General features: G+C 46.3%; 1 protein-coding gene and 1 pseudogene across 2 annotated transcripts in view; one reads left to right on the top strand and one right to left on the bottom strand.

The window, feature by feature from the left end:
- LOC311167852 (HLA class I histocompatibility antigen, alpha chain G-like) overlaps positions 1 to 24,829 on the bottom strand; it is a gene marked incomplete at its 5' end in the record, with an annotated part of 338,317 nt that overhangs the window by 23,642 nt on the left and 289,846 nt on the right. The window lies entirely within an intron of this gene.
- On the top strand, positions 654 to 1,293 carry LOC311167868 (COMM domain-containing protein 6-like; annotated as a pseudogene). Its single transcript has one exon. The product of its transcript is annotated as a COMM domain-containing protein 6-like (transcript).

The following is a 24,829-nucleotide window of genomic DNA, read 5'->3' as shown; positions in this document are numbered from 1 at the left end:
GTAGCTCGCCTCCTGGCTTCACAGCTCCTGGCTTCACAGCTCCCGGCTTGCAGCCAGCTCTCAGAGCGCCATTTGGGATTCCAGATGGGCAGATCGGGTAGGACGCATTTAAAACTTTGTCTCCCATTTTTCTCCCTGAGCTGTACATTTGCTCATTTGCCCTTCCTTGTAAACAAACCTTTTATTAACCTTTCGTGTGTGCCTGCAGTAGAGTATTGATAAGTCCTTTTAAGCGCGTGGGTGAGGACCCACATTCAGGCACCCCGTTTTGTATCGGGGCTGCCCTATAACACAAGTATAAGAAAACTCTTAATAAGCCAGAAGGCACCATATTCCTGTTTATTTAGGGCTAATTGGTATGGTAGCTGTTAGAGTATACATTCAAGAATAAATCAACAGCAGTTTTGTGACTGGTTGAGCAAGTTATAACCATCCTTGGCCCTGCCTCTGATAAAATATTGGTAACTCCTTACAACTACAAACAACAATCAGCAATCTTACAGAGAAAGGAATTTTCCTTTAATCTTAAAGCTAGATACAGAAACTAGGCTGACTAGATAAGTTAGAAGAGTAATAAGTAATAAACTCTTTGTTTAGATTAGGAGAATTTCTCCCATAATTGAGAGCTGGGGGTAGGGAAGAGTCAGTATGGCTTGCCTGGCATTAACGCCCTCCTGGTCCTTGGTTCTTTAATACCCAATCAAGCGGCCGCCCGCGGAGCGTCCACCAGGCGGGCTGCGCCACCTCCGGTGGTCGCCATGGAGGGCTCCCCCGAGCCGCTGCTGGATGCCAAGTCCAAGCTTGTGGATTTTCAGTGGAAATTGGGGAGGCTGTGAGCTCCAACAATTGCAGATCGCTTAAGTATCCTTACGTGGCAGTGATACTAAAAGTGGCTGATCAGTCAGGGCAAGTAAAGAACAAGTCCTTTGAAATGACAATTCCACAGTTTCAGAATTTCTACAAACAGTTCAAGGAAATTGCTGCAGTTATTGAAACTGTGTGAAACTGACTTGGCTGATAGATTACTCTCATCCTTCCAAAATCATGGACTTCACTTTCTGTAACAAAATTGCATAAGAATCAAATTATATTTATTGAATAAAAAATTACACTTTAAAAAAAAAACAAAAAAAAATAATACCCAATCAATATTAAAACAATATACTATAAATGATAACGTCTATATAAGAGCCTTCTGTTTTTGCTTTAATCAATTAGTTATATGTTAGTCTAAACTTTATAGGTTAGTTAGAAAAAAATCCCTTGTCTCCCTTCCCCCAGTAACTTCCTGCCCTTTGTATCTCCTAGCCCTTAATTAATCCCTTCATTATACTAAACATAGAAATGTTAATGCAGCCCCATAAGCCTTTTGCAAGTAATAAAATGACTGGTTGTTTAAGATAAGTGACTATTCTGAGAAACCTTTTTTTCTAGCTAATGTGCCTCCTTTAAATAAAAAAATAATGAATGTCACATCCTCTGCGAAAGGGTAAATCAACCCTTGCTGTTCTGGGAAAAGATGTGATTGTTATCTTCCCTTATGCATATGCTTATGCTCTCTCCCAGTTTGTTTGAAATGTATAAAGGGCAGCTGAGACCCTCAGCAGGACGTTGCCTGCACCCTGACCGAGTGTCCGAGTCTCCTCATTCCCCCTCCCTTCTCATTCTCCACAATTGCGCCTATGCCTTCCCATTCCTTCAGGAAACCCTGACATCCATACTGTTGCGGCTGGACTTGTAACACCCCCCCACCCACCTACACACACCTCTGGTCTGTACCCCAGTTCTTGTATGCATAAATAAATCTTAGAAAAAAATGTCAAATTACTTTGGTCTTACTAACAGGATATGTAGGATACTTTATTGGTTAATCTATTGCCTCTCTTGTCCTCATGGTCTATAAAAAGGTGTTCTTTTGTCTTAAGGAAAGTGGTTCCCTGCCTGGTTTGGACAAAAACAGAAACTTAAACAATCCCAGTTTTTTTTTTTCTGCTTAGCTTTAAAATTTTTGTCTTCGCGTCTAGTTCTTATGTAATGGTTAAAATTGGATACTTTTCCTATGTAAGGATTTTAACTTCTGTCTCATTGGAAACCTTGGTTTATCAAAATGTGATTCAAAAACATAGCTAAATTGGTGTATCAAACTAAAATCTAATTTATTTCAAAATTAGATTGTTTAAGGTGTTCTAAGCCTCTCCTGAGACTTAGAATTTTTTTTCTGACCTTAAAAAATAATGTAAAGTCTGTTTACAGCTTCTGTAAAGCCGTAAAGCCACTCTTAAAAATGCAAATTTAAAGTGTTTCATTTAAAGGAGTTGCTAAATAACTAAGATTAAGTCAGTAACAGGCTTATCAGTGTCTTCATAAATATTGGTAAAATATCTATCTCAAGATTGGTACACATGGACAAAATTTTAAGTACAAATCAAGAAATCTCCTCTTATTTTACCTCCATGGGTTAAATTATAAACTGGCGCCTATATAAATTCTGACAAAAACATATTTTGAGATCGCGATCTAAGATTTTTGGTAAACCAGTGGAAAATCTAATGATTCAAAACATGCCTTAAAAGTTATAATGTTGTGGCCCCCCCCTGGTGGCGCAAGGGGTTAAAACGCAACCTATGAAGCTGTAGCAGGAGTATGATCCCCTGCCAAGGAGCTACCCTACCCACATGGTGCAGCAGACCTGTTCTGACTAGCAGGCTGCCCCCCCTCAGCAGTGCATTTCAGTCAATCTGCTGTTTTGTTCCCCACTCTGTCTCTGGTGAATCCTCTCACTCCCCCATACCTCTGGCCTGTACCCCAATTCTTGTATGCATAAATAAATAAATGTTTAAAAAAGTTACAATGTTGTATATTAATAATTTGTCTAAATGTTGTTTACTAAACAAAACTCATGGTATTGAGATAAAAAAGGGAATAAATCTGGTTTGCTTTTCAATGTCTATACCTAGACATTTCTTAACCAAATTCCCTTGCAGGAACACAAATTAGCTTATCTCTTTAGAAGAAACTTTTGTTTTTCCTCAAAGAAAATGTCTTAACTTTCTTCCTCTTGGTCCTAGCCAAAATCCAGATGACATCTAAAGCAAGGTGGACAAACTATTCAGTTGTAGTAATCACATAAAATCTCTGATTTTTCTTGCTTTTATCATCCTGGTAATGCATGTTTGATTATTTGCCAGCCTGGAAAAACCTTGGAGTGTGCAATTGTTCCACTAATTGTCCTGCAATTTGGAATTCCAGTCCTAAAAAAAACCCCTAAAACTGTAACAGGGTGGTCCCCAGGAAAGGGGGAGGTTCCAGGTTCCCTGCCCTACCCAAGGGAGGGTGGAGCTCAGCAGGGAGAAAAGAAGCTGCAGAGGAGACTGAGGAAGGAAGAAGCAGGATGGAGCCAGAAGGAGACCTGGAGGAGGCACATGGAGCCTAGAGACACGTGAAGAAACTGAGTTTGTCTTTTGGTCGTGAACTGGGTGACACAGATGTGGGTGAGGCCCGTGGGGAGGTGACAATGGCACCTTTTATCTTGATTTTGATTTTGCTCTTTTCCTTCCGGGCTTGTCCGGTTGTTTCTGATGCTTTTTCTGTGGGTCCCCACTGGAAGATGCTTTAGACTTGTGACAGGCTTTGGGGCCTTGCTCTGGGCCAATCCCATATGGATCGAGTTTTACCCACGAGGGGACGGGTAACTTTGGGTGCTTGATTTAGAAACTATATTCTTTGCCTTTCCTGTATTGTTTCCTAGTTTGATTAAAGTTCCTTCCCATTAAAGTCTTATATGTTTTGTGTTGATGCGGCAGATGGCAGAACCTATTTAGAATAGGCAGGTTTACAGGGTTTGGGCTGCCCCTCTCCCTGCCCTATAACAAAATTAAACTGGTAACTCATTCTCAAATCTGCCTGAAAGGTCTATGCAGGAGGCCGGAATGCAAAAACCCACCAGGAAGCCCACCTGGGAACAGGAATGCGGAAACCTGCCTAGAGAATTCAGACAATGAACCTCCTCCCGCCCTACAAATCTTTTCTCAGACAAAGAAACACCCCAGCCCTACAAATCTTTCCCTGCCCTACAAACTTTTTCCTGCCCTTAGGAACCCAGTTTCCCACCTAACCTATCCTCACCCTCCGCTGCCTGAGGAGGTGCAAGAAGGACTGCCACTAAAAAAGGGATTGTCCCCTTATCTGAAGGGAGGAGCAACCAGACCCTCAGCTACAGCCTACGCCTCCTGGATGACGAGTGACACTTCCTGTATGACAAATGATGGGGCCCAAAGTCGTCGCCAGCTCCCCAGCTGACCATCTGGATGTCTCAGGTAAGAATATTAATTTTCTGATTGATACGGGAGCCACTTACTCTGTACTCACCCAGCATTCCGGACCCGCCTTCCCTTCCTCACAAAATATAATAGGAACGGCCTTAGCAAAATCAAAGGGCACTGGATCTGCTTACCGCTGCCCAAAGAAAAACATGTGTCTATTTACAGGACAAAGCACATGATTCAGTAACTAAATTCCTGGTCCTCTTCAACCTACAGGTAGGACTAGCACTTTTTATATTTAACTATTTTATATAGTTTTGCTTCTAAGGGACAACAGTCTCCTGCAGACTCCCCTTTACATGACTGGTGCTCCTGAACACTTGTAGTTGTCCTCATCCTGGAACCTGAAAAGAGCCTAACACTGTCTTTCTAATACCTGCTCTGCCTCAAAATTGGAGGATATAAAACCTTGGAGTCATCATACTCGGGAAAAATCTTAACCTAAAATCTTAGGTCCCTCACTCTAACTTAACTTTAAAGCTCACCCAATTTTGCTGAGATTCTGACTAGCCTTGTTAGGGGGAAAGATGTTCTGAGCTAATCCCATACAGGCTTTGTGGACTCCACCCCCACTCCAGACCAAAGCCATCAGGACATTGGGAAAGACAAATCCCATCACCACCCAAGGGAAGGTGGCTGGGACCTGAGGGTGGAGTTAAGCAGCCAGGTTGGGTATAAAAACCAAACACGTGGGCCTTGGGATCTCTCACTCTGTTGCTCATTGGGAAAGACAAATCCCATCACCACCCAAGGGAAGGTGGCTGGGACCTGAGGGTGGAGTTAAGCAGCCAGGTTGGGTATAAAAACCAAACACGTGGGCCTTGGGATCTCTCACTCTGTTGCTCGCCTCCTGGCTTCAGGGCTCCTGGCTGGCGGCCAGCTCTCAGAGTGCCATTTGGGATTCCTGATCGGCGGATTGGGTAGGACGCATTTAAAACTTTGTCTCCCACTTTTCTCCCTGAGCTGTACATTTCCTCATTTGCCCTTCCTTGTAAATAAACCTTTTATTAACCTTTCGCGTGTGCCTGCAGTAGAGTATTGATAAGTCCTTTAAAGCGCGCGGGTGAGGACCCACAGTCAGGCACCCCATTTTGTATCGGGGCTGCTCTATAACAGCCTCACAATGATCATGCTCATGACACTTGGTGTCCCCACCAAGCTAAAAACTAGTAGTTTTCACTGGGCTTGCTGCTCTGCAAACACACAAGCCAGCCCTCACGCTGAGTCTCTGAGGAGGTGCCTCACTCCAGCACCTCAGGGCTCCCCTGGTGGGTGTTGGCCTTAACGAGGGACACATGGGATTTAAAACAGCTCCTCTGCTTGAAACAAATATCCTATCAACATTCTTTTAAGTCTAACACCACTCTAAAATGGGTTGTTTACCTGGTAAAATTTATTCCCATGTCACAACCCCAAAACTATTTGACTGCTTCTTATCTTGTTAGTAAACCTCACACTCAATGGCTGGCCCCAAATGACTGTCCATGTTACCGAGGGCCCTTAGCTGCTGCTATACTTCTCACTCTTCTCTTTAAACCTTAACACACACAATCTCCTAATTAAATTTGTTTCTTCTAACCTAGGGGGAGCTCTTCAAGTTTAAACTCCTCCTCCAAGCACAAAATAGCTGATCCATACAAAAGAAACAGCCTGTCCAGATGCCCCACCCCTTGCCTCCTTCTGAAACCAGCAACAATGGGCAGCTCAGGGATTAGTGTCAGGGAAACCATATCCCAGTCCCTCATAGGTAGGGCCAGCTCTGTGTCCCATTCTAGCAGGAAGCAGCTACAGAAAGTGAACTTCCTCCCTTCAACTCCCCAAAAGATTTCGGGCCAGATATGGTGGGGGGAGGGATGATGGAGGATAGGAATAGAAAAAAACTGAAAAGGAGGCACCACAAGACCAGAAGGAGGTGGAGGTAGAGGAGATTAGCATAGCCATGGACACAGCTATGGAAACCAAGATTCTTAAGGGCCCAAAGCCTAGATTACAAAGCATAAGTCTTAAGCAGGGATCAGACTGCTGTAGGCAGTGTCGAGAGCACAGGCCCAAGGATAAAGATATGGAGATTGAGCCAACAGACCCCAAAGGTGAAAATATGGAGACTGAGCCCTTGTGGAATCTCCTGTCTCTTCAGATTCTGCATAGTTATCCAAAATCAGCAACTAACCTGAAGGCTCACAAGGAGTGACCCCTCCCAAACAGAAAACTATATCAGTACAGTCTCTGCACAGGCTAGAGCAGCAATTCTTCTGCCCACCTATGCCTATGCAAGTGCCTCTTCACTCACTCTCATCCAGGCTTCCTGCCTGCCCGTTCCCTGTACCATGCCAGGGCTTCTCACTGACCCCCATCAGAGGCGGCCGCTCTCCTCAAGGTCACCCACGGGCAACCATGCAGGTCTCAGCAAACCTGTCCCTTTCTGGGCAGCTTTTCCTACCTGCTTATGTCTATGCAAGTTTCCTTTATTCCTCCATCCCTTTCCCTAATAAACTTTAACTATAACTAGTGTCTCTGTCTCAAGGAGAAACTCAGCTGGGAAATGCCGCATGCTGCTGAAAGGGGAGCTCTGGTGAAATCCTTCCCAGAGTGAACCTGATGAGGTCTTTGGAGTTAGTGTGGGGTCTTGGGTTTACTCTGGGAAAGGTTTCACCAGAGCTCCCCTTTCAGCAGCATGCGGCAAGTTTCCCCAGGCCAGTTTCTCCACAGAGACAGTAGTTATATTTAAAGGATAGGGAAAGGATAAAGGGACAGGTTTGCTGAGAGAGGCCTGCATGGTTGCAGGCGGCCGGCCTTGAGGAGAGCAGCCTCCACTGAGGGGAGTCAGTGAGGAGAAGCCCTGGCATGAAACAGGTCACGGGCAGGCAGGAAACCTGGGTGAGAGTGGGTGAAGAGGCACCTGCACAGGCACAGGTGGGCAGTGCGAGTGATGCCCCGAGCCTGTGCAGAGACTATACTCATGTAGTCCTTTTCTGTTTGGGAGGGGTCACTCCTTGTGAGCCTTCAATTTGTTGCTGATTTTGGATAACAATGCAGAATCCAAAAGGGACCTGAGATACCAGGATGGGGAGTAGAGATTCCAGAATGGGCCCAATCTCTATATCTTTACCCTCAGGTCTGTGCTCACTCCCTATAGCATCTGATCCTGCTTGGGTCTCATGCCTTGTGATAAGGTGCCTTTGGAGTCCTTTTAGGACAAAGACTTTAATGTTTTAGAATTTTGGGTATCAAGGAAGTTGTCATAGGATTAACAAATTTACAGATTTTTATAAAATAGTTAATTACTCAGTGAGAAGGATTTTTAAGAACAGCTATTTCTTTGACAAGGGTTAGCAATGCTGATAGTGCCTAAGGGTTACAACCTCTACAGCTGGGTTAATGGTCATGTTATTTCCCTCTACCCCCATCTTCATGTGAGTCAGGTTCTGGTCTTGGGGTACCTCCTTTTTTGTCCTTCATCAAATCCAAGGGTCCCACACTCCAAACCCATTGACTCCCCAAACCCCCATCACTACGAAGCTATCCGCAGCCTCTACAGCACGACTTCGATCCCTGGCCAGGGAGCTACCCACATGGCACAGCAGACCTCTCCTGTCTTGCCTGCTGCTCCCCTCAGCAGTGTATTTCAGTCAGTCTGCCTGTACTGCTCCCCAGCACTCTCACCCCCTGCACGTCTGGCTTGTACCCCAGTTCTTGTATGCAAAATAAATAAGTCTTAAAAAAAAAAAAAACACTAATACACATGGCCAAAGTTTTAAAATAAGAATCAAAAAATCTCTGTGTCTATCACTGTCTTTGGCCTCTGGAGGGCTGATTATAAATGGCGCCTACATAAATTCTAATAAAATACCCAATTTTGAGATCGCAATCTAAAATTTTGGTAATCAAAAACTAGTTCAAAACTTACTGGTTGAATTTGAAGCATGCATGCTTTAAGGTTATAATGTTGGATATAAATACTTTATGTTTATTTTTATTTATTTATTTTTTTTTATAGAGGCATGTTTTATTTATCCATCCGTTTGTTTGTCTGTTCCGTCTACACATGCACTGGGTACAGTCAGAAGCGCGGGAGGGTGAGAGAATTCACCAGAGCCAGAGCGGGGAGCAGGGCAGGCAGAAGGAGCGAAGTACACTGCTGAGGGGAGCAGCGGGCGGCAGGAGAGGTCTGCGCGCCATGTGGGACCCTCCTCCGGTGGCCGGGGAGCAGCCGGGGATCGAACCGGCGCCGCAGAGGCCGCGGGCAGCTTCGCAACCCAGCACTCAACCGCTGCGCCACCGGGGAGGCCCAATACTTTATGTTTAAATGTTTTTGTTTTAAAAAAGAAGTGCACAGTATTCAGAAAAAGAGTAATTGACCGAGTCTACATCAAAAAAGATAAGTTTGCATTTTGATGATTATACCTAAAGTTCTCTTGATAAAATTCTTTTCCAGGAAAAGCCCCAATTGACTTCTTTCTTTCCCCTTGACCTAGCAAAAATTTCAAGATGACATCTAAAGCCTCATGGGCAAGTTACTTAACAGTACTGAGTTCCTCACAGGTATGTAAGAAATGTATATGATATTAAGTCTTTCTGATTTTTCTTGCTTTCCATCAATCTAACTAGCAGTTGCCTAAGAATGAAATTTGGTTTATGAGACTGTTACAGTTTGCAACTCTGGAATTAACTTAAAATTCCAGTCCAAGAAAAACTAAAAACTACAATTGGTGTCTCTCTCTTAAATTTGTTCTTTTATCATTATTTAAATGGTGGCAAATTTCATATAAAACTAAGGTTTTACTAAGTGTAACAATGAGAATTTGTTAAATAATTAAAATCACTTTCTCTAAAATCACTGAACTTGCAGGTTTACTATTTCCTTCTTATTATAAGGAAACTAAAATTTAATGTCAGCTCACCTAAAAAAAAATTAAACCAGGGCCTCCCCAGTGGCGCAGTGGTTGAGCGCTGGGTTGCGAAGCTGCCCACGGCCTCTGCGGCGCCGGTTCGATCCCCGGCTGCACCCCGGCCACCCGAGGAGGGTCCCACATGGTGTGCAGGCCTCTCCTGCCGCCCGCTGCTCCCCTCAGCAGTGTACTTCGATCCTTCTGCCTGCTCTGCTCCCCGCTCTGGCTCTGGTGAATTCTCTCACCCTCCCGTGCTTCTGACTGTACCCAGTGGATGTATAAACAAACAAACAAACAAATAAATAAATAAAACATGCCTCTATAAAAAAAAATTTAAAAAAAATTAAACCAATTAAAATGTGTGTTTATGTATGAGTTATCCAGTACAAAGGATAGCATAACAGCTCTTACAACATCTTACAATCTAAAAATTAAAAACAGGATGTCCTAACTGTAAATGTAAATAAAGTGAGTTGTGTTAAGGAATGTATTTGAAATGGATATGTTGAGGGTATTGGGAAACATTGAATGTCAACATAAAATCTTAAAAAAGAAATGGTATAATAATAGGAAGGCAAAAGAAAGCGTTGGATGCCGGGGACCAGCCTCCGACAAAACGTCTTGCCAGGGGTTCCTGAAAGGATGAGACGGCCTAGGCGAAAACGAAAGAACTGAAAACTTAAGGGCTGAGGGGAAGGGGATGAGGTAGAATGAGGAGACACTGACACTTGGTGAGGTGCTAGTATCTTCTGCCGAGAGACTCAGCAGGTCTTTATTTATTCATTATTAGTAATAATAATAAGAAAATACATTATCAAGTGTAAAGCATAAACAATTAGTGTATTATGTTTCCCATAGACTACTGGCCCCTACAGGTCTCAGCTAGACAGCAGCTCTCAAGGTTAACAGATAATAAACCAAACCTAACATTAAAGCTACTTATTTTTTCATTTAGACAATTATTAAAAACAGTGAATAACTGCCAGTGCATCCCTATCAGCTAAAGCCTAAGCATCAAAGGACTATTCTATTCACATGACCTTCAGCCGGAGACCAGCTGCAGTTCAGCTATCAGAACTTTTTCTACCTAGAAATTCCTTAACTCAAATAGCTTCATATTAAAAACTTTCCCAAGAAACTTCAAGAGAAAACAAAATAGAAGGACCTATTATAATTATTGTATTGTAATGCTTGTCAGGCATGTTCAATAACTTGTCTCCCATTGTCAAGTGGGCCAAACTGCCCAACAACTAATTTCTAAACAGACAATTTTCCATGCTATTTACTTACAGTATGCTGATACATATAATTTATTGCCTAATATACTTTGTGATAAATTTTTCTCTATGTCCATGAACAAAAAGCAAAGGGATGTCAGATCTTCAGCCCCACGGTGTGAGACCCTTTCTCTTAGCTGCTTGTCAGTATCCTATCTGGCTGGAGCAACAAGGCCTCCTGCAGCAGTTGGAGGTCTGAGAGGTATCTGAAAAAAAATGTTAAGTGCTCAAATGACTTGCTATAGAAATATTTAAGTTTGGTATCAGTAGTGCACTCATGTAAAACTGATGCCGGAATTGTCAGGCCTAGTCTCCCAGCCAGGAACGGATTCCAGGCTGCAGGGCAGGCTGAGCCCCAGCCACTAGACCCCCCACGGGTTGGTGTCTCATGAAGCCGCAGCAGGAACTTCGCAGACGCTCAGGCAAGCAAGCGAGAAGAGGCAGGTTTATTTATAGAAAGAAAAAGTTTATTGAGGAGAAAAAGAACAGAAATAAAGTGGGACTCCCAGGCCAGAGAACCAGGCCTGGGAGGGGCAAGGAAGCCAAAGTGGAATTGTGTCTCAGGGAATATATACCTTTTTTTCCCTCATTATTCTAAAGTTCTACCAGTCTCTTTGTGATTGGTCAGTTTTTGGCTGTCTCACTTAATTTGCTACTGAGTGGGAGATCTTCACATTCCTTATCTAACAGGTCTGTCTCTCCCCATTTGTTATATTTTTACCTTTATGGTCTAGCCCTCCTGGTGAGCATCTTTACACTTTATCTTATCATCTGAAGAAAACCAGGACCATCCTTAACAAGATTATTTGTGGTGCTGGGATGTTTGTTTTTCCCAGTAGAATTGGTTTCATTTCCTTGCTCGTCCTTATCTCTGAAGCCTTCCTGAATTCTTCAAAGGTCCCCTCTTGCACTGTCCTAAAACTGCCTAATAACCCTAGCTTGCCCTGTCTCAAAACCAAGTTTTAATCTTCATCTGTAATAAGGACTCCAGTATTCTTAAGCTGTTCTCACCATTTTTGATAACAAACTAAGGACTGTTTCTGTAATTTAAAATCTTGGTGCTTTTTTACCCTCAGGCTACATGAGAAAAAAATCTTTTTCTATCAGCATTGCTAACCCTTGTCAAATAAATAGCTGTTCTTAAAAATCCTTTATCACTGAGTAATTAACTATTTTATAAAAATCTGTATATTTGTTAATCCTATTGTTAGGGGGAAATGATGTCCTGAGTTAATTCCATACAGGCTTTGTGGACCCCACCCCCACTTTAGACTAAAGCCATCAAGACATTGGGAAAGACAAATCCCATCACCACCAAAGGGAGGGTGGCTGGGACCTGAGGGTGGAGTTGGGCAGCCAGGTTGGATATAAAAACCAAACAGGTGGGCCTTGGGGGCTCTTTCTCTGGCTCGCAATCGCTCGCCTCCTGGCTTTACTGCTCCTGGCTGGCGGCCAACTCTGAGAGCGCCATTTTGGGATTCCTGATCGGCGGATCTGGTAGGACTCATTTAAAACTTTGTCTCCCATTTTTCTCCCAGAGCTGTACATTTCCTCATTTCCCCTTCCCTTGTAGATAAACCTTTTATTAACCTTTCATGTGTGCCTGCAGTAGAGCATTGATAAGTCCTTTTAAGCGCGCGGGTGAGGACCCACAGTCAGGCACCCCGTTTTGTATCGGGGTTGCTCTACAACACTATGACAACTTCCTTGATACCCAAAATTCTAAAACATTAAAGTCTTTGTTCTAAAAGGACTCCTAAGACAGCCAATAAAAGGGGTTTCCTTTTAAAAAACAAATTGGGTCCATCTGGATATATTGATAAAATTCATAACACATTCAATTTTAGTCTTCCTTCCTATTCTTCTATGGGGACAGGACATCATAACCAAATTCCAAACTAAGCCCACTGGCTCTTCTAGCCACTGCTACAAAAGGCAGAAATAATACAGAAGCTCCAGGTCTCAAATGTAATGATATTTGACAAATAAACATTACATTCATGTCTCTAAAGACCCCTATTCTGCATTAATTCAAGTCTACGCCCAAAGAGAGTAAATTGTTAAGCATGTTAAAAAAAAAAAAAAAAACACCTTTTATCTGCCATTGCAGTGATGGGAATCCCATCACAAATAAAAGCTGATAATGGATCTGCTTACATCCCCAAAGCCTTTAACTCTTTCTTGCTACAAACTATATTAAACATGTGCTGGAGTCCTGGTAGCCTTACAGGACAAGCTACAGTTAAAAGAGCCAACAGGCTCCTTAAAACACAACTTACAAAACAAAAAAGGGGAATCGAGAGAGCGAGCAGCCCCCACAGGAACAAATATATAAAGCTCCATTTACTTTAAACTCCCCAAATTGCAACCCCTCCGCCCTAACAGCTGTGCAGGCATCTCACTCCTGCTGAGTCTGGACGAGACCTGCGGTTTGCACTGACCCGCTGCCAGGACCAGACTGGCCGGGCCTGTCCCATCCCTGACCCGGGAGAGGGCGCTGCTGTCTGTCCCCGCAGGCAAGGGCTGTGCGCCCTGACCAGGAGTTGGGTCCAACAGAGGTGAACCCCGCTCCGGAGACTCACCCCAGGGCCGGCTCCCCTCCCAAGTCTCCCCACAGCCCCAGGGCGCGGGCGGGGACCTGGGCAGCCTCCGCCAGTGCTTTCCGCATCCACTTTTTCTCCCAAGCTCACCAGCTGCCCTTTGGCTATTTGCAGGTGTAACAAAAATATGAAGCTTACAGGTAAAATTGAAAATATGAAGGTGGCTGCGAGCGCTGTGAGAGAAAGTAACTGAGGGCACATACTGAGTGGTAAAGACTGATAAAGCAGATGGTGCCTGAGCTTAAGCCTGATTAAGAAGGTGTAAAAAGACCGGTCTCCCCTGGGGCTCAGGTGGTTGAGCACTGCGCGGTGAAGCTGTCCGCAGCCTCTGCAGCGCCAGTTAGGTCCCGGCCGGCGAGGATCCCACATGGCGCAGCAGATCTCTCCTGGCTCACCCATTCCTCCCCTCAGCAGTGTATTTCAGTCAGTCTGCCTGTTCTGTTCCCCGCTCTGTCTCTGGTGAATCCTCTCACCCTCCCGCACATCTGGCCTGTACCCTAGTTCTTGTATAAATAAATGGATTTTTTTTTTTTAAGAAGGTATAAAAGGAGCCGCTAACTGAAGCCGACTCAGCGCAGCCCTAACAACCTGCGCGGAGCAGAGGACACGCCGAGGCTGCTCTTGCGGAGCCCAAGTCGCTGCCCGCTTTGGACTCAGACTCGATCCCCGCGACCCGGCGACCCGCTCCCCGACAGCGCACGAGCGGCCAAGCAGCTCCGCCCCGGCGCGACCATCCGCCCTGGGGCCTCCAGCCTAGAGACTTCCACGGCCGGGACGTCCTCGTAGGGAAAGTCCCAGCTAAGACACGTGGGGCCCCTGTCTCGGGTCAGAGGAACCAGGGAGCTTGGGGGTGCGGCCCGCAGGAACCCCAGTGTGCGCGTGACCAACACGGGGTGGAGTTCTCAGCGCCAGCTCCCGCCTGAAGCTCATCGGTCGCGCCCACGACAAGTCTCGGTGGACCCTACCTGCCTCGCAAGGTGCCCAGTTGGCAACTCCACCCGGGCGACCCCGCACTCTCCAGGTGCCGGGGTCCCCTGCCGCTCGCTTCCCGCTTCTCCTTTCGGTTGGGCGCGGGGAGCCCGTGTCGTGGGCGGGGAGGCCGCAGGCTCTGCTGCTCCCGCTTCTCTGTTACTGCAACTTCCCTCTCCGGGCAGTTTGCCCCGTCACCGCTTCTTTTCCTTATTAATTGCTTATATGGGAGCGCTCACCCCTAGCGTTCCTTTGCCGCCATGACGATCCGCTGACTGTCCCGAGATCCAGACCCTGCGTCATGTCCGCCTCCCGGGAGGGGCCACGAAAGGAGGAACAGGAATCCTGTGGCTCAATGGAGCGTCATATCCACTGACCTGGGTGATCTGAAAAAGTTAACCAGTGAAATAGAAAATACTTTAAAGGTCACAGGGACGCCTGAGACCCCAGAAAACTTGTTCATAATGTTAGTTCACATTGTAATAGGGCGGTCCCCCAGAAAAGGGAAGGTTCCAGGTTCCCTGCCCCACCCAAGGGAGGGTGGAGCTAAAGAGAAAAGAAGAAGTTGCAGAGGAGACTGAGGAAGGAAGGAAGCAGGATGGAGCCAGAAGGAGACCTGGAGGAGGACGTGGAGCCGAGAGACACAAGAGGAAACTGCACTTGCCTTTTGGTCCTAGACTGGGTGACACAGATGTGGGTGAGAGCCCGTGGGGAGGTGACAATGGCAGCTTTTATCTTGGTTTTGATTTTGCTCTTTTCTTCCCAGACTTGTCTGGTTGGTTCTGATCCTTTTCTGAGAGTCCCCACTGGAAGGTTGATTCCTTGTCCTGGGAGCTGATCCACAAGGCACAACCAACCTTACCTGTCTCACCTGGTGCTCCCCTCAGCAGTGTTTATTAATAGATGCACCTGTTGAGCTCCCCACCAGGAAGGCCAGATAGTAGCAATGATTTTTTTTTTTAATTTATTTATTTATACAAAAACCGGAGTACAAGCCAGATGCGCGGGAGGGTGAGAGCATTCACCAGAGACAGAGCAGGGAGCAGAACAGGCAGACTGACAAAACACACTGCTGAGGGGAGCAGCAGGCGCGACAGGAGCGGTCTGCCGCACCATATGGGACTCTCGCCAGATGGCTGTGATTGAACCGCACTGCAGAGGCTGCTAACAGCTTCACAGTGCAGCGCTCAACCACCTGCGACACCAGGGGAGGCCCGGTTGCAATGATGTTGGGTGTAATGTATCTGTTGATACTTATGTTGTGGCCCAATATGTAATCGATTCTGGAGAATGATCCAAGCACACTTGAGAAAAATGTGCACTCAGAGTTTTTTGGGTATTGTGTCCTATAGATGTCTGTTAAATCCAAGATGTCTAGGTCTTTATTTAGGGTGCTAATGTCCTTGTACATTTTTGTCTTGTTGATCTGTCCATTGGTGAGAGTGGAGGGTTGACGTCTCCTACTACATATGTATTTTCTCTAATGTTTTTTTCAGAGATGATAATAATTGTCTTATATATGTTGGTGCTCCTTCATTTGGTGAGAACACCCTGCACCTCTACGTTTATTGCAGCACTATTTACAATAGGTAAGATTTGGAAACAACCCAAATACCCAAATATGGATGACTGGATGAAGAAGATGTGGTATATACACACAAAGGAATACTAGTCAGCAATCCAAAAAGATAAACTCACGCCACTCACAGCAACATGGATGAAACTAGAAGGGATTATGCTCAGCGAAATAAATCCGAAGGAAAAAGAAAATTAGCAGGTGGTTTCAATTATAGTATGAATATAGGAGAATCAAATAAGGGATCTAGAAAAAAATAACAATAATAAATTAAATAAACAGGCAACTATAAATCAGAGACATTCTGCAAGGGAGGGGGAGCAAGAGGGATCAAAACAAGGGTGGGAAGAGCACAAGGGACTATGGTGATGGTGCACGGGAGAACTGGTAGTGGGAATTCTGTGGAGACTAGACCTGAGAAAAGAAAGCAAACATTGTACAAAAATGAACAATGCTGTAAAATATATATAAATAAATAACTTATTAAAAAAACCAAACCATTAAGGTGGGAGCCTCCCTGGTGTGCAAGGGTTAAGTCTTGGCACTATCAAGCTATGGCCAGCCACTGCAGCATGAGTTTGATCCCTGGCCAGGGTGCTGTCCAAATGGCACAGCAGACCTCTCCTGTCTTGCCTGCTGCTCCCCTCTGCAGTGTATTTCAGTAGATCTGCCTGTTCTGCTTCCCACTCTGTCTCTGGTGAATCTTGTCAAAGCCCATACCTCTGGCCTACCATTTCACTGTGGTGTGGTTATCTCCGTGAGTGTCCACACCAGGAACTTCATCCAGTTCTTGTATGCATACATAAATAAAAATAAATCTTTAAAAATAAAAATTATCATAATAATGGCATATGCCAGGTGCCAGAGGAGAAACTGAGCCACAGATTGCTGACATGATCAGCTCTGAGTCTACCCAGGGGTAACCCCTGGGGCTCCTGTTTCCATCAGTGACACTCTGACCTCAGTCTTGTCTCTAGCAGGGGGGAGGCTCTGGCAGGGACACACCTCACTCGAAGCTCTGGGTCTCCACAGATAGGAACTGTGGGAGTCTCTCTACTGAGTCACGTGCTCCTCCCGAGAGACTGGACAGCAGGACCCTGTGATGGGGAGAGGCTACTCCTCGGACACCCCACTGATGGGGACACTGCACCCTGGGATGGCTGAAGGCTTAGGGACGCTGTTGCCACCAGAAATCATGCAGAAATCATTCTTGTCCTTTACGCCTACAGTTTCAATACGATGAATGAAGCAAAGGTGAGTTTACTGAAGAATAAGACTGAGGGCTGGAGCCCGGTGCAGTCTCTGGACGGTCTGGCAAAGCTTTTCAAATTTCAAGCCTCACGATGAGAATTTTATAGAGTCCACAAGGAAAACATCTGACACTTTCAAGGATTTTTACAGAGAACAGTCTGTAACAAGTGTCTAGTTAATGCACCCATCTGACCTGTCTGTGCACTGAGTAACACAAAAAGCCTTATCTCCGGAGCAGGGGTGTGAGCAGGGCCATGCGCTTGAGCTCTGTCTTTACTGCAAGTTACTGATCTGCGGGGAGACAGCTTTTTGGTGTTGCTGATGTAGCTTCTCAGCAAGGCCAGGCCTGTTATGTCTTGGCTCTTGGGCGTGCGCCCTTAGTTGAGACCAGGCAGATGGACCCCTTTTATTGTTGATTTTCATTTACAATCTAAGTTCTCTCCCTCCCCTGCTCTTTCTTTTCCAAAAGTGCCTGCTTTGTCTGGGTGGCCAGGATGACGTGATAAGCCTCCCTCTCTTTCAGGGGATTTTCTGGAACCAAAGGGGTCCTCTTTCCTGGTCTTGCTCTGCCTCCCCCAGTGCTGCAGGGACTGCTCATGCGCGGCCTCTTCTACATTTAATTGGCATGACCGTGAGGATGATGGCAGAGGCTGATGTGATGAATCTTCCCTCCACCACGGTAGTTCTGGTTGGGGCCTCTGTGCCTCCTCTCCCGTCTGCTGACTCTCAGCAGAAAACACAGGCCACGGAGGTCCATGGTGAAGGACTGTGGGTGGTGGGTGTGCTGTGGGCATCTTCATCTGGAAGGTGTGAGCCTGATCCCTAAGTCAGGTACAGGGTCTTATACCAATGACACCTCAATATGAAAAAAGAGGGGGGCAAAGGAAGTAGGATACTTCTCCTAAAAGAAAAAAATTGTCCACCCATTATTCTGTATTCACGAAAAATGTCCTTCAAGAGTGAATCAAAATAGGTCTTCAGATAAAAAAATTAAAAAGTTCGTGTTCCCAAAGGTCCACCCTGTGGGAAATGGTAAAGGACATTCTCCAGGCTGCAGGCAAATGATACAAGATGGACACTCAGAATCTCAGGAAAGAGGAAGAGCATCAGGAATGCAAATATCTCACTAAGTGCAAATTACCATCTATTTTTTATCCTTTCTCATTACTTTATAAATATAGTGGTTTAAATTGGGAATTTAAACACACCTCAGGGGTTGTCACCTGTAGAGATATATAACATGTAACACCAACAACATAAAAGACGCACAGAGTACAGGTGTCTAAATAGTTGCAAGATTTCTATATTCTGTAAACTAACATATAGCAACAGGAAGTGGACTGTTACGTTAAGGATGCGTGATGTTATTCTGGGGTCTACAAGAACAACCGTGCCTCTCCCTGGGTTCTTACCACAGAGGTGGCAACCGTCTCCCACCGGCACCACGGCTGCCCTCAGACCCCTCAGGAGGCCCAGGTTCCTCTAAAAGAGGACCAAGGGCTTCATCCAGCACCAGTCAGACTGACATGTCATAATTAAGGGTACCCGGCAGCAACCCAGGGGTATTGCTAATAGGGCATGCAGAAGGTTCACAGGGCAGGTCTGATGCACAAAGGGGTTTACTGGCTCCCCAGTGGCTCTAGCAAGTTCTTGGTGCACAAGGTCAAGGAGCTGGAAGTGCTGCTGCTGAGCAACCACCTTCCTGTGCTGAGGTTGCCCCCAGGGTCTCCTCCAAGGGCTGCAAAGCCACTGTGGAGAGAGCTTCGCTGCTGGCACCTGACTAGCTCAGCCCAACGCCAGGCCGCGCAGCAAGAAGGAAGCCAGAATGTGCACGTGTGTTGTGCAAATAAACCATGAAGCCCCCCCAAATGAAACGAATACCCCCCCAAAAAAAAACCCCAGCTGATAGGATATTAAAACAATGCTAGAGGGCCTCCCCGGTGGCGCAGCGGTTGAGCGCTGGGTTGCGAAACTGTCCGCAGCCTCTGTGGTGCCGGTTCGATCCCCGGCTACTCGCCGGCCACCGGAGGAGGGTCCCATCAGCATTGTACTTCGGTCCTTCTGCCTGCTCTGCTCCCAGCTCTGGATCTGGTAAATTCTCTCACCCTCCCGTGCTTCTGACTGTACCCAGTGCTTGTATAAATACATAAATAAATAAATAAATCTTTTTTTAAAAATAAATAAATAAAACAATGCTAGAAAAAGGATCAATTTTAATAATCACCTTTATTTTGAAGGACACTTTCACAGGATACAGAATCCTTGTTTGGCCTCCCTTTACTAGAGAATCTTGAATCTGTCCCTCCAGGGTCTCTGGTCTCTGCTGTTTCTGTAAGAAACCATCATTGATCCCGTTGTTGCTCCCTGTGCATTAGTCACCTCAATATTTGCCACAAACTGCTCCAAAGCCAGGCAGCTGAAACAGCAGAGATTTGGTATCTCACACGTTTCTGTGGGTAAGAGGTCAGGAGTGGCCTCACTTGGTGCCTCTGGCCCAGGGCTCACAGGCTGCAGTCAGGGTCTCGGCCAGAATGGAAAGGTTCTATGTGGAAGGTTCAAAGCTCATTCACGTGACTTTTGGGGAAAAGCCTCATTTCACTGTGGTGAGGTTATCTCCGTAAGTGTCCACATCACGGAGCGTGGCAGGTGACTAGCCCAGAGAGTGACCGGGGGAAGACACCATGGCGCCTTTCGAGCCTGAAGTTTGTTCCATTCATGAGCCAGTTGTCCAGCCACCCTCATGGGAGGGGAGTTGGTCTGGACCGCTTGAGAATGAAAACATCTGTGGACATTTGAAAACCACCAATGGCCACTAAATATCTACATTCCTCTGTTAAAGAGAGCAAATATTGCTGATACCTGGTGAGAAAGGGGAGGCTTGACTCCATTGAGCCCCCAGAGAAATCAGGTTGAATTCCAAATACATGAAAGATAAGAATTAGCACATCTGGAATCTATGTTACTTTCCTGGGGGTACCTTTCCCTCCCCCCACGGACCATTGCCTGGACCCCAGGGAAACCCGCAGTGTGCACAGCTGCTGTTCTCTCTCCTCCAGCGTCCACATGCTGCGCCTTTATCCTGACTTTGAAGAATTTAACCCGCATCTGTGAGATTGAAAGGTCAGCCAATGTTTGGGCAGTTTCTACTCCAATTTTGTAGATCACCCTCTTGGTGGTTGCCTTGCTCCTGGCTTTTACCCCAAATTTCCAAATCTTTGTCCAGCCACAAAGTTCCACCCTCAATATCTCAATCCAGTAAGATTTTTGCTTTTGACAGCCTGAGCTTTGTGTGGAATGGACAAGTCCTCAGTGAAAGGTGGAGATTCACCGATTTCACCAGGATCAGTCTGTCTCTTTCAAGGGAAAAGTACCTCTAGGTCCTTGTGGTCTTTCCAGCAATTTTCTTGAGAGCGCCACACCTGGGCACAGTTTGTATTCAGATCTGGTTGCAACCCTTCTGCTCTCTCAGGTGTCTATTTCCCCTGGAATGTTGGCTGCTCTGCTCTGCCCCTGAGACACTGGGCTGCGGGTCTGCGGGGGAGGAGAGCACCCTCGGGTGAGAAGGCTGCGCATTGCAGTTTCCACTCATTACAGGAGCTCTTCAAGATGAAATTTCTTCCCATACTCTTGCTGCCTTGGTTTATTTTTCTGGTTACTTCAAATATTTATTTTTATACTTTTGTTCAGTTGCTGTAATTATCTTCTGCCATAGACTTGCTCAAACTGTTATTTTTGTACTTTAACATATCAATTTTTAAAATTTATTTCAATATTTTGTTGTTCATTTTTGTGCAGCTTCTCCCCTCAGGTGTATTCCCCATAGCTCTCCCACTACCCCAGCACCTGGGAATGCTCACCATAGCCGTGTGCTCTTCCTCCCCCGGTTTTGAACCCCCTCCCTCCCCTCCTCTGTTGTATGACTCTGATCTACAGTCAGCTTGCAACTTTTGTCTTTTTCTTGATGTTTTGTTCAGTTTCTCTACATGCCTCATATAAGTGAAGCCATCCTATATTTATCTTTGTCCTTTTCACTTATTTTGCCTAGCATAATCCCTTCCAGTGTCATCCATTTTGCCTCAAATGACATGAGTTAGTCATTTTTGATTGCTGAGTAATATTCCATTGTGTATATATACCACACCTTTTTGATCCATTTGTCTGCTTGGTGCATTTGGATTGTTTCCATATATTGGCTCTTGTAAATCGTGCTGCAATAAACATAGGAGTGCAGGTTTCCTTTCAAATTAATGTGTCCTAGGTATTAGGGTAAATTCCTAAGAGTGGAATTGCTGGATCATATGGCAGATCCATTTTTAGTGTTTGGAGGAAACTCCACACAGCTTTCTATAGTGGCTGCACCAATTTACATTCCCATACTTGCTGAACCTCTCCATCCTGCCATCAGCAGTCCCACTTTACAGAGGATTTTGGGGAGAAGGCCACAACCCATGATTTGATCATGTGAGACTAATGTACATCCAGGCATCAGGTTACCTTCTCAGGTTCTCAAACTGACATGACACTAGACCAGGGTCTGGGAAGCACAGAACCCCCTCAGCAACAACTGACCGTGCATAGCCACCTTGACAACAGAGGACGGTCTCTCTGGCTTCACTGTAGTTTGGAGGCAGCACCTTCAGACTGAGGATGCTCCTGCATTATCTAAGTCACCAGAAATACAGTCCAATTTGGAAGGAGCCCTTGAAGTGTTAGCTCAAATCTGAAACAGTCTCTGCATTTGTCTCATCCTCCCCAAACCATGAAATCGCAGGCATCTCATCAATCTGACAGATGCTGGTGGACTCTGACAGCAAGAACCCCCATTGCTCATGGGTTCTGGGCTTCTGGAATAGGGATCCCTCCATGTCTGAAGAGTACAGGCATTTTCAGAAGTGACTGCATTATTACATGGGTCAGGATCCTAATGAATACTATAGCACCAGGAAGGCACAGAGCAGTTTTTCTATGATCTATGGTAGAGGTGGAATCTGGAGCCCTTGGTGGGTCTGTCATGCTTTTACTTATCTTTCTACACAATTTGTAGTGAGGTGACCAGGTGCGGGGCAGGCAATGGAGCCCGGGGTCAGGAGGCTGGCAGGCATCCCCGCCTCTGATGAATCTTCACTCTCTCTGGGCTCTCTGGCATTCTCTTGTGGTCTCTCTGCTGGTCTCTACTGCATGGCCCTCTGTGATGCCACCCTTATATGCTCAGTCTCAGCTCAGGCGCTCATGCATGCCCACACCACACTCCAGGTGCCGCTATCAGGCACGCGTGTAAGCCCACACATGTCAATCATGGATGCTAATGGCGGGAGGGTAGAAAAAGCCTGATCAATTCCATACACCCAACAATCTACCCCCTCAGGGTTTTTCACAGTACAATCTACACAATAGTTTTCCTTAGCAAATATGAACACTGCAGCCATGACCCACAAAAGTAAACAGTACAACTGAATATAGCAATGCAACAAAATACAACAGAATGCAACTAAGCCCAGGGAGGGCACCAACCTAGGGGTAAAAAGACAAGATTACTGGAGTGTGGTGTGGGCGTGTATGAGCGCCTGAGCTGAGACTGAGCATATAAGGGTGGCATCACAGAGGGCCATGTAGTAGAGACCAGCAGAGAGACCACAAGAGAATGCCAGAGAGCCCCGATGATCCATCACAGCAGATGATCCACCAATTCTGCTGAAGGCATTGCTTATGCGAGAGGGGACCACTTTTCACTCACGGCATCTGCCGTCACACTCCAGAAGCCGTCAGGCTTCATGGCCTTCTCCGGCTGTGATCTCAACCACAAGCCCACTGTAAGGGGCAGGAATGGGCAAAGTGCGGGTTTTCTATGATTCCAGCAGATGGGGTAAAGGAGAAGTCCTGGAGCCCTTCGTGGCTTTTCAGGCTTTTACTGGGATTTACCAGGTACACGGCAGGCAAGGGTGCTGGGGGGCAAGAAGGCTGGCAGGCCTCCCAGCCCCCAGCAAGTTTTCACTCTTTCTGGGCTCTCTGGCCTTCTCTGCTGGTCTCTGCTCTCTGCTCCTCGTGGTTCTGCTTCTCGTGGTTTCGCTTCTCTCTGCTTCTCTCGGTTCATCATGTTTCCAAAGGTGGCCACTTCTTCCTGAGGCTTTCCTCACACTGGCGGGAGGCTGGGGTGGAGCCGCTGTAGGAGCCCGGCTTGTTCCTCCTCATGCCTTCCCCTGAAGCCAAAGCCAAAGCCCCAGCGGCAGCAGGCGCAGACGTGCTGTTCCCTCAGCACCAACCATCGGGCCCCCTGGGCACCGGCTTCTGGGCCAACGAGGTGGTGGTGGCAGCCAAGACCCTGCCATGGCGCTCCGTGGGCTTGCCGAGCTGGCCCAAGCCCATCTGCAGCAGCCACTGCTGCCATCCGAGCCAGTCTCCCAGCACCAGACCCCTGCTTGCCGTATACCTGGTAAATCCCAATAAAAGCCTGAAAAGCCACTGAGGGCTCCAGAACTTCTCCTTCACCCCATCTGCTGGAATCATAGAAAACCTGCACTGTGCCCATGCCAGCCCCTTACATTTGGCATAGTCGGCAGGATGGCTCATCGCAGACGGATATGGAACCCTTTGGAACCTGTGGAGGGATTGTCGGGTGGCTGGCCACGAGCATATGGTACTCGGTGGCCAGCCTCCTCTCCCTGTGGGCACCTCCCCAGGAATGGCCAGCGGTAGATGGATCCCCAGGGCAGTTGAAACAGGCCCTATACAAAATAGAAGAGATCCTGGATGTGTTATAGAGCAGCCCCGATATTAAACGGGTTCCTGGCTGTGGGTCCTCACCCGCGCGCTTTAAAGAGACTTATGAATACTCTACTACAGACACACACAAAAGGGTTAATAAAAGGTTTATTTACAAGAAAAAAAAATAAGGAAAAGGTACAACTCAGGGAGAAAATAGGGAAATAAAGTCTTTAATGCGTCCTACCCGATCCGACGACCTGGAAACCCAAAGTCACTCTCTGAGCTGGCCGGACACTGCGAGCTGGCGGAGAGCCAAAATGGAGGGCCCCCCCAAAGCCCAGGTGTCTGCCTTTTGTATCCACCTGGCTGCTTAACCCCACCCTCAGGTCCCAGCCACCTTCCCTTTGGTGGTGATGGGATTTGGAGTTCCCAGTGTCTTTGGCTTTGACCTGGGGTGGGGGTGGAGTCCACAAAGCCTATATGGAATTTGCTTTGGGACATCCTTTTCCCCCTAACAGATGGATAAAGTGCCCACGAGGTGGCAGGGGCCATGGGATGGGCCCCTGCTGGAGACCAGCTCCAGCTAGATGTTGTGTCAGGGATCTCAGAAAGGAAAGGATGGCGTCAGTGAAGTTTTTCGGAGGGCTGAGGGGAAGTGGAGCGAGGTAGAAGTGAGGTAGACTCAGACACCCTCTCTGGTGTAAGTATCTCCTACTGAGGGTCTCAGCAGGTCTTTATTTATACCTTAAGGCGAGCAGTGAGATGACATCAGCATAAGCATCAAAGCAGAACAGAAACAATCATGACATATTTTCTCATGAACATGCAGAAACCCTCTTGATCTCATACTACAAAAGGACACTTCTTTAATCTGATTAAGAAAAACAACAGGGACAATTACTCTCCTTAGTACAACTCATTTTCTAACATAATCAATTGTCCAAGACAGTACAATGTTCAGTAACAATTAATCATCCTGTCAAGCCTTCCTAATTTTGAGGTGGACATGAAAGTCCATTGTTATGCTATATTGTTAAAATCAACCCATTCTCTAGCACTAGATTAATCTAGCCTATTATCAATTACTTCAAAGTGATCTAAAACAACTCATCAAATCTATGTAAGTTCTGCTGAAGTCTAACTCTTAACTAGAAATTCCTAACCTCCACACGACCTGCAAATTATTGACCTCATACACCAGGTAATGTATTGTTGCCGCAAACAGGTACCACCTAGGTTAGGC

Source organism: Talpa europaea, assembly GCF_964194135.1.
Source record: "Talpa europaea genome assembly, chromosome: 2".
In the NCBI taxonomy this organism is placed as follows: Eukaryota; Metazoa; Chordata; class Mammalia; order Eulipotyphla; family Talpidae; genus Talpa; species Talpa europaea.
This window is presented reverse-complemented; position numbering and strand designations above follow the sequence as displayed.